Below are 10,804 nucleotides of genomic sequence, written 5' to 3' on the forward strand. Positions count from 1 at the left end.
TGTAGATTCTGTACACAAGTTCAACAACAAGAACATTACAATTTAATCTAAATATTCTTTAAAGAGGAAGGTCTTGAGCTGCCGTGTGAAGGTGCTCAGTGCCTGAGATGTTCTGACATTTACATTACATTTACATTTACGGCATTTGGCAGACGCCCTTATCCAGAGCGACTTACAACGTGCTTTCAAGTTACCATCGATGAAGAGATCAATTCCGGTTCACTAGGACCCCAACTATGAATACATCTATTTAATTCACTCTGTTGTAGATTCTGTACACAAAATTTGACAACAAGAAAATTACAATTTAATCTAAATATTCTTTAAAGAGGAAGGTCTTGAGCTGTCGTTTGAAGGTGCTTAGTGGCTGAGCTGTTCTGACCTCGAGGGGAAGTTCATTCCACCACCGAGGGGCCAAGACGGAGAAGAGTCTAGATGAGCGTCTTCCTTTTACCTTCAGAGATGGAGGGACCAGGCGAGCAGTACTGGAGGCTCGGAGTAAACGAGGTGCAGTGAGAGGTGTAATAAGGGCTGTGAGGTAGGATGGTGCTGCTCCATGTTTGGCTTTGTAGGCCAGCATCAGTATTTTGAACCTGATGCGTGCAGCTACTGGGAGCCAGTGAAGGGAACGTAGCAGAGGGGTGGTATGGGAGAATTTGGGAAGGTTGAAGATCAGTCGTGCTGCTGCATTTTGTATGAGTTGAAGAGGTCGGATGGTACATAGTGGTAGACCAGCTAGAAGGGAGTTGCAGTAGTCCAGTCGTGAGATTACTAAGGACTGAACCAGTAGTTGGGTGGCCTGGGTTGACAGGTAAGGGCGGATTCGTCTGATATTGTAGAGAAGGAATCTACATGAGCGGGAAAGATTGCTGATGTGAGTTGAGAAGGAGAGTTGGTTGTCTATTGTTACGCCAAGGTTGCAGAAGGAGAGAGCTGCGAGTTGTCTAGGTAAATAGCAAGATCCTGATGTGGTGAAGAATCTGCTGGAATGAATATTAGTTCAGTTTTGGTGGGATTGAGTTGGAGGTGATGGGCTGCCATCCAAGACGAGATGTCTGTTAGACATGCAGAGATTTTGGAAGCAGCATGAAGATCAGAGGGAGGAAAGGAGAAGAGGAGTTGTGTGTCGTCAGCATAGCAGTGGTAGGATAATCCATGTGAGGAAATGACCTCACCAAGTGATCTCGTGTAGAGGGAGAAAAGGAGAGGACCTAGCACCGAGCCTTGAGGAACACCAGTGGTGAGTCTACGTGAGGTAGAGGTGGATCCTTTCCAAGTTACTTGGTAAGATCACTCATCAAGGTAGGAAGCAAACCACTGCCATGCTGAGCCCCGAATTCCAAGCCTCTTCAGGATTGCCAAGAGAGTCTTGTGGTTAACGGTGTCAAATGCAGCAGATAGGTCAAGGAGAATAAGAACTGATGACAGTTTTGCCAATCTGGCTGCATGTAGCTGCTCGGTAACCGCCAAAAGGGCAGTCTCGGTGGAATGAGCTGTTCTGAAGCCAGACTGGTTAGGATCCAGGAGGTTGTTCTGTGATAAATGGAGTGATAGCTGGTTGTAGACACAGCGCTCAAGGATTTTGGATAGAAATGAGAGGAGGGAAACTGGTCTGTAATTGTTAATGTCTGTAGGATCAGCAGTGGGTTTCTTTAGGATTGGAAGAACCCTGGCTGTTTTGAAGGCGGATGGTACGTGGCCAGATGAGATTGAGCCGTTTATGATATAAGAAATGAAAGGGATGAGGTCAGGGGAGATAGTTTGAAACATTGCAGAAGGTATTGGATCTAGTGGACAAGTGGTTGGGTTGCCTGTGGAAATAATCTGAATGATTTCATCAGATGTGATCTTAGAAAATTGATTTAGAGTAGTTGTCGAATTTTCAGAGGGAAGAGTAGGATTAGTGGTGGAGAATGTCTCACAGATTTTTTCAATCTTTCCTGTGAAGAAGTTGGCAAAATCATCAGCTGTTAATGAAGTTGGGGCAGGGGAAGTCGGGGGGTTGAGTAGGGATAAGAAGATGTTGTGGAGTTTTTGAGGGTTGTGGGCAGAGGCTTCTAGTTTTGCTTTGTAGAAAGCAGTTTTAGCAGTAGTGAGGTTAGTAGAAAATTTGCGCAGAAGATTCTGGTAATCCAGTAGGTCTGAGTCAAGTTGAGATTTCTTGTATTTTCTCTCCGCTGCTCGAAAAACTCTTCGATTGCTACGCAATGTATCGGAGAGCCAGGGCGCAGGGGGAGAAGTCCTTTTGGGTTTAGTTGATATAGGACAGAGTTGATCAATGGAAAGGGAAAGTGAGGTGAGGAGAGAGTTAGTAGTGGTCTCTAGTGGTAAGGAGAGGAATGAGTCAGAGGTTGGGAGATGTGAAAGAATGCAGGAAGATACAGATGAAGGTGAGACAGTGTGAAGGTTTTGTCTAATGAAGGATGGACGGGGGACAGTTGTGGATCCTGTAGGTACAGTGAGTGTAAAGGTCAGGAAGTGGTGGTCAGAGATGTGAAGGGGAGTGGAAGAAAGGTCAGAAGTTGGAGAAGGACGACTGAAGACCAGGTCCAAGACATTCCCTCCTTTGTGTGTGGGAGAGATGTTGCTGTTGGTTAAGGAGAAAGAGTGGAGAAGGGGAAGAAGGCAGGATGATTGTAGCTGGGCTGATGGAAGGTTGAAGTCACCAAGGAGAGTTAGGGGGGTTTCTAAGGAGAAAGTGCTGAGGAGAGTGTCCAATTCATCTATAAAGGTCCCAAGTGGCCCTGGAGGGCGATATAAGACTATGACCTCGAGGGGAAGTTCATTCCACCACAGAGGGGCCAAGACGAAGAAGAGTCTAGATGGAGATGGAGGGACCAGGCGAGCAGTACTGGACGCTCGGAGTATACGAGGTGCAGTGCGAGGTGTAATAAGGGCTGTGAGGTAGGATGGTGCTACTCCATGTTTGGCTTTGTAGGCCAGCATCAGTATTTTGAACCTGATGCGTGCAGCTACTGGGAGCCAGTGGAGGGAACGTAGCAGAGGGGTGGTGTGGGAGAATTTGGGAAGGTTGAAGATCAGTCGTGCTGCTGCATTTTGTATGAGTTGTAGAAGTCGGATGGTACATAGTGGTAGACCAGCTAGAAGGGAGTTACAGTAGTCCAGTCATGAGATTACTAAGGACTGAACCAGGATCTGGGTGGCCTGGGTTGACAGATAAGGGCGGATTCGTCTGATATTGTAGAGAAGGAATCTACATTTACATTTACAGCATTTATCAGACGCCCTTATCCAGAGTGACTTACAATCAGTATTTACAGGGACAGTCTCCCTGGAGCAACTTAGGGTTAAGTGTCTTGCTCAGGGACACAATGGTAGTAAGTGGGATTTGAACCCGGGTCCTACCCACTAGGCTACTACCACAGGCAAGTGTCTTACCCACTAGGCTACTACGACCTTATAGGCGTCCAAATGTGGGTCAGGTCTTTCTGTCACGTCCATGCGGGCATGGCGCGGCGGGTGATCGGAGAGGAGGACGAAGAGTCGAGAAGGAGAGTTGGTTGTCTATTGTTACCCCAAGGTTGCGGGCTGTTGTAGAAGGAGAGAGCTGTGAGTTGTCTAGGTAAATAGCAAGATCCTGATGTGGTGAAGAATCTGAAAATTAATTCAGTTTTGGTGGGATTGAGTTGGAGGTGATGGGCTGCCATCCAAGACGAGATGTCGGTTAGACATGCAGAGATTTTGGAAGCAGCATGTAGGTCAGAGGGAGGAAAGGAGTTGTGTGTCGTCAGCATAGCAGTGGTAGGATAATCCATGTGAGGAAATAACCTCACCAAGTGATCTCGTGTAGAGGGAGAAAAGGAGAGGACCTAGCAGCGAGCCTTGAGGGACACCAGTGGAGAGTCTACTTCAAGTAGAGGTGGATCATTTCCAAGTCACTTGGTAAGATCGCTCATCAAGGTAGGAAGCAAACCACTGCCTACACAACGTCACCTAAAGGTATCATGTATAGGGAAAAAAGTAACGGACCTAGGACAGAACCTTGTGGAACACCAAACTCTACTTTACTATGTGAAGACGAAACACCATTGATGTCCACAAACTGATATCGGTTGGTCAAATATGATCTGAACCATTCAAGAGCTGTTCCCTTAATCCCAATAACATTCTCTAACCTGGCAAGGAGAATAGCGGGATCAATAGTGTCAAACGCTGCACTCAGATCAAGCAGGACAAGCAGCGAGATGCGTCCCTGATCAGAGGCCAACAGCAGGTCATTAACCACTTTAACCAGCGCTGTCTCAGTGCTATGATGGGGTCTAAATCCCGATTGATATACTTTGTGGATATTGTTACAGTCTAGGTATGTGCTCAGCTGCTGGGCTACAACTTTTTCTAAGATTTTTGATATAAACGGAAGGTTGGATATCGGTCTATAATTTGAAAGCTGACTGCGATCAAGATCCGGCTTTTTAATCAGGGGTCTAATGACTTCTACCTTGAACAAACTTTGGTTACGTCCTGGTATTTTTGTGTTTCTGTTCTGTGTTTGTGTTGTGTTTGCTGGTGCCTGGTGATTACAAATTCAGCCAACCTGTTCCTGCTGTGGACAAACAAGACAAAAGGAGCCTTAGTCTCCTTTTTCGGGCTGCGTTTGCCGGTTAGGGATCAGAATTCCCACACACATACGTTGTTAAGGATGCGCATGAATTAAAGATGCACAAATATTCTTTACGGGAGCAGCAGATGCAATACGACGCAGCCAAGTGGAGATCTGAACGTGACAACCGTGCTGTACGTGAGAAGGAGAATCTATTTGACCGCTGGTGTACGTCAGAACATGTTACAACCCACGAACAGTTGAGAGAGTTAATCCTATTGTTCCTGATGCTGTTGCTACCTATCTGCATGATCGACAGGTGACAAGCTGCTGTTTGTGCTGATCAGTATGCTCTGACACACAAAAGTGTCTTCGTCCCATTCTCTTCGTCTCCCTCACGCTGCATTCGCTTGCCACCTTTCAGTCCGAATTCCCGATAAATGTTCACCCTCCAAAGACCCTCGTGGGTGTTTTTATTGTCATGAGCCGGGTCATGTAATTGCTGCATGTCCTCGGTTACAGAAAAAGAATTCAGCATCATCAAAATCACTCCCAAGAAAGTTGGGGTGGTGCACACTTTAACTTTTGAAAACATTAACGATGAGGTTGATCCTGGCTATGAGCCTTTGGTTTTAAATGGAACGGTGTCTCTTACTGGCCGTGTGGAAGATGACGTTACTATTAAAATTCTGTGTGATACTGGTGCTGCACAATCATTCATTTTAGATTCGGTTTTCCTATTCTCTACAGAGAGATTGTGCTGGTGCAGGGAATTGAAATGGGGTTCACTAGAGTCCCATTGCACACTCTGCACTTAAAAAGAGAGTTGGTCTGGGGGGTTTTTAGGGTTGCAGTTTGTTCTTGGCTTCCAGTGAACTTGAGGAAAAGTCCTTCCAGTTCCGGAAGTACCGATGTAGACGTACCGATGTTGGTTACGGACGTGGAATCTAGTCTGGCTTCAGTCTTTTCTGCATGTGTCGTTACTCGAGCTCGTATCAAGATTACGTCGGGTTATGTGGTCCGACCCTTCGCCTGCGAGATCTGCACCTGCCTCTTCTGCGCATGCACCTGAGGCGATTTCCACATCTGGTGGTACTGCAGCTGCTGATGACATGCAGCTGAGTGTAGATAAAGAGTTGGTTGCTGATGAACAGAAGACCAATCCTTCTCTGGCCCGGAGCCAGATTGTGGTTTCTGCTAAATTTAGAGGTCAGGTACTGGCCGTCGGGCACCACCATGACTTTGCTGGTCATTTGGGGGTAAATAAGACATACCACCGTATAATACGCCACTTCTTTTGGCCAGGTTTAAAATCTGATGTGGTTAAATACTGCCGGTCAGGCCATCGCTGTCAGATAGCAGGAAAACCAAATCAGGTGATTCCCCCTGCTCCGCTCCGTCCCATCCCAGTCATTTCTGAGCCATTTGAGAGAATTATTTTAGATTTTGTAGGACCTTTGCCTAAGACAAAGTCTGGGCATCGATATTTGCTGACTATTATGTGTGCTGCAACACGCTATTCTGAAGCCGTCCCCTTACGTTCACGCAAGGCTAAACCTGTGTTACGAGCACTGATCCGGTTCTTTTCTACGTTTGGACTGCCAAAGGTAGTACAGACAGATCAGGGCTCTAACTTTCTATCACGCCTGTTTAAGAAAGTGAGTTGTCCATTAAGCATGTGGTGTCTAGTGCTTATCATCCAGAGTCTCAAGGAGCCTTGGAAAGGTTTCATCAGACGTTGAAGACCATGTTCCGTACGTACAGTGATGACACTAAAGAGTGGGATGATGGGTTGCCACTACTATTGTTCACTGTTCGTGAAACACCCCAAGAATCACTAGGCTTTAGTCCTGCTGATTTGATCTTTGGTCACACCATCCATGGCCCACTGAAGTTTTGCATGAGAAGTGGGGGTCTCAGGGCAAAGATCATCCATGGAACATCCTTGATTATGTGAGTTCATTTCGTGAGTGGTTGCATCGAGCATGTGAGTGTGCACGCGAAGCTTTATCAAAATTATCTTTAATATTTATTAAAGATGAAGGGGCGTTATGATCGTAAGGCTGTGAGTCGGGAGTTCCAGCCTGGTGAAAAAGTGCTTGTGCTCTTGCCTGTTGTAGGATCTGCTATACAGGCAAGGTTTTCTGGCCCTTATGAAGTTGTGTCTAAACTGAGTGAAACAGATTATGTCATTCGTACGCCTGATAGACGGCGTAAAAGTAGAGTGTGCCACATCAATATGCTCAAGTCGTATGTTACAGGGATGTGGAGAAAGTAGCTGCTGGGGCAGTTCCAGTTGCAGCCGTGTCCTTTGCTGTGACTCTGTGCTACAGTCCTGAGGAGGACGGCCTTACTCTGTGAGACGTTCCTGTGACTTGTGCCTGTCTCCAGAATTCTGAAATGGTCTCTGATCTGGACTCGTTTCTGTCACATCTCTCTGATCAGCATCAAATAAAAATTTAATAGGTCTCTTTCCTTATTTGTTTTCAGGGGTGCCATCTTGTTGTAATGTCCTGTGCCATAATATTGACGTGGGTGACCATGCTCCCATAAAGCAGCATGCATACCGCCTCAATCCCGCAAAGAGGGCTATGATGGCAGCTGAGGTGGCCTATCTTGCTGATCAAGTTCCAGTGCCTGGAGTTCTCAGAGTTCTGGTTCCTAAACCAGATGGCACTCATCGGTTCTGCACTGACTAAAGCGAGTGCAGTCACTCCACACTGTGTTTGACCGGTTGTGTAAGGCTTCACTCAACCTAAACTTGGCGAAGTGTGAGTTTGCTAAAGAAACTGTGAGTTATTTAGGTCAGGGACCAACTTGTTGTTTTTCTAAGAAGTTCTTGAAGCTTCAACTCAACTACAGTACCATCGAGAAGGAAGCCTTGGCGTTGTTGCTGTCATTGCAACATTTCGAAGTTTATGTGGAGTTGCCAATCAGCATCTTATGCGCTGGTCCTTATATTTACAAGGGTTTAATTTGGAGATCAGGTACAAAAGGGGCTCTGATAATGTTTTGGCGGAAGCCTTGTCACGCTCCTACCAATAAATGTTTTTTGATCAACAGTAAATGTTTTTTAGTGGTGGGGGTGTTACGTCCTACTATTTTTGGTGTGTTTCTGTTCTGGGTTTATGTTGTGTTTGCAGGTGCCTGGCGATAACAAATTCAGCCAACCGACAGAATAAAAAGAGCCTCAGTCTCCTTTTTTCGGGGCTGCGCTTGCCGTGCCATCCACCCACCCGCCTCCCTACCATTTCCCTTTTGCATCACTTCCGGTTTCCCCATCACTTCCCCTAGGAGAACAAGTTGTGTCGGCCGGCTTCGGTGTTTGTTTTCCCGTTTTGTTTGTCGTTATTCGTTGTAATTCATTTCGTATGGATTTCTTCTTTATTTATATATTTATTTGTTAATAAAGGGAGAGAGACCTGTGTTAAGTGGCGTTGCAAACAAGATTTCATATGGACTCGTGCCAATTCTGCTGCTTTTTCCTCATTGTCATGTAGGACAAGAAGTAGAGCTTTTTAGCCAGATGTGGGGAATGCCTCCACCCACTTTGACCACATATAGGGTTTTCCTTTCACACTTTATGTGAAGTGCATATCATGCATGATTGACAGTATTTTGAGTAAAAACAATGAAATCTTTTTGTGAACCTGTCACGTCCCCGTCTAGGGGTTGGGAAACATGACAACAAACAAGGAATGTGTGCGGTGCGAATACACAGATACCAGGACCAAGTGAAATAGTGTGCTTTTATTTACAGTGAGTAGTGAACAACCAACCAAACCTAAAGTGCTACATACAACAACTACACAACAATCCACAGGAAGACAGCACACCATGAAAGGAGAGACTCTACAAATACACAACAAACCCACAACTAACCACACTAATCATTAACACACAACAAAGGCTTATCTGCAACTCTACAAGAATCCAAAACGCTCCTCTCACTTCCTCCTCCTCCAGCTCCACAACAATGAGCCCCGACTGGTGGTTGGAATGGTCCTAAAGGGAAACACGCACAACACAGAGCACCCCAAACCATTCTACAGCCCAAAGGCCATAACAACCAATGAGCTGCAATAGCAGACACCATCCCTCCTTTTGACACATGATCCAATCCATGGGTCAATTGAACATAAATTGGCAACTTAGGCTACTGAAGTGAGTTGAGTGGAAGAAGCAGAGCTGGCCTGAATCAGAGTTAGAAGTGGTGAACGTGCTGCAGTCTTCGCAGCTGCATCTGCTAGTGCATTTCCTGCAGAGATGGGATCAGAGCTGTTAGTATGAGTTGGCTTGGAAGCAAAATCGGATTTAAGAGACCCTCCGTGTTTCCACAGGGTACCAAAGTCATGAACAACACCTATAGCATAACATGAATCAGTGTCGATGGTGACAGTTTGTTTGCAGCTAAAGTGCGTGCATGCGTGAGAGCCGCCAGCTCAGTAATCCACGCTGAGAAAACAAAAAAGAGATTTCAAGGTGGAGTGGGCATCACAGAATGCATACCAAACGCAAGAAGAACCATCAGGTAGGCGCAAAGCTGATCCATCCACAAAGAAAACAAAAATCAGGGTTATCAAGTGGACTGTCAAGAGGTCGGACCTAGAAGAGCATGACAAAGAAACATCCAAATTGCATCAAAAACCCGTGTAGAAACACATCCTCCGTCATGCTGAAAATCCGAGGCTATTATAGCAGTAACTTTTCGTTTGGTACATTCACATGGACCGTGTAACAGTACATCCAACAGTGACTCCAATAGTAACTCCCAGATCTCTACATCACCGGCCAGGTCCAGATTTTCATCCAGCACCTGGTCCTACCTGCCAGACCTTCACAGTTTCCTTCTACACAGACTTACTAGTACCTTCCTCCACACAGCAACCTGCCAATAGGGAATAAGTAGCATCACTTCTCATTAACACTCATTATCAGCAGTAAAACAAATGTAATTCCTTTATGCACCTAATTCTTCTTTACTTAAAAAAGGCAAGTTGCCCCTCCCAAAAACAAACAAACAAACAAACAAACAAATAAACTATGCATGAAATTTACATTTGGCAGACGCCCTGATCCATGTCACCATGGATGAAGTGGTCAGTTCTGGTTCACTAGGACCCCCAACTATGAATACAATCTTTTTATTCACTCTGTTCTAGTTGCTATACAGAAGTCAGACGAGAAGAAGGTTACAAGTTCATCTAAATCTTCTCTAAAGAGGAAGGTCTTGAGCTGCCGTGTGAAGGTGCTCAGTGACTGAGCTGGAAGTTCATTCCACCACCGAGGGGCCAAGACGGAGAAGAGTCTAGATGAGCGTCTTCCTTTTACCTTCAGAGATGGAGGGACCAGGCGAGCAGTACTGGAGGCTCGGAGTATACGAGGGGCAGTGCGAGGTGTAATAAGGGCTGTGAGGTAGGATGGTGCTACTCCATGTTTGGCTTTGTAGGCCAGCATCAGTATTTAGAACCTGATGCGTGCAGCTACTGGGAGCCAGTGGAGGGAACGTAGCAGAGGGGCGGTGTGGAGAACTTGGGAAGGTTGAAGATCAGTCGTGCTGCTGCATTTTGTATGAGTTTTAGAGGTCGAATAGAGGTAGACCAGCTAGAATGCATGCGTGAATGCATGAAAAATAAGCTACAGGACGCAGTGAATCACCATGTGGTCATATAGTCACATTCCTGGAGGGGTCGGACCAGCCTAATGTGGGTGGGGATTGCAGGGCCTGTTTAAAGCTAAGAGGACCTTCTCTGCATCAGGGTTTTTTTCCCCCAAACACTGCATGGGCGGTGGTGGCCAATTCAGGGGGGTCAGATGGAGAGAGAGCTGTAAATAAACAGATCTTAGACATAAAACAAAAAAAAATAGGTCCAGTCAGTTGCATCACAACATGATTTTTACCAGTGAAACATGTAGGTAACAGTCAGGTAAAATAACCAAGAAAATGCTCTTGGTCTGGGTTCAAGGAAACAAAAAAGTTCTAACCAGAACAATGTCGTCATCTCAATGCTATCATTTAAATCATGAAAAAAATACAGCGTCATATTGCGTCATCAAAATGCTGTGGCTGGAGCAACACAATAAAATAAAAGCCACAGTACAATATAAATGCTTTTTTTTATTTCACGCAGGCAAATCAGATGTTTTTTTTTACACGGCTGCACTACAATCAACCATGAAAAAAACAATGACTTCTCAGAGGGAGCCGGATGTGTGGAATGTCTGGAGCTCCACCCCACTTCA

Source organism: Denticeps clupeoides, chromosome 3 (genome assembly GCF_900700375.1).
Source record: "Denticeps clupeoides chromosome 3, fDenClu1.1, whole genome shotgun sequence".
Lineage (NCBI taxonomy): Eukaryota > Metazoa > Chordata > Actinopteri > Clupeiformes > Denticipitidae > Denticeps > Denticeps clupeoides.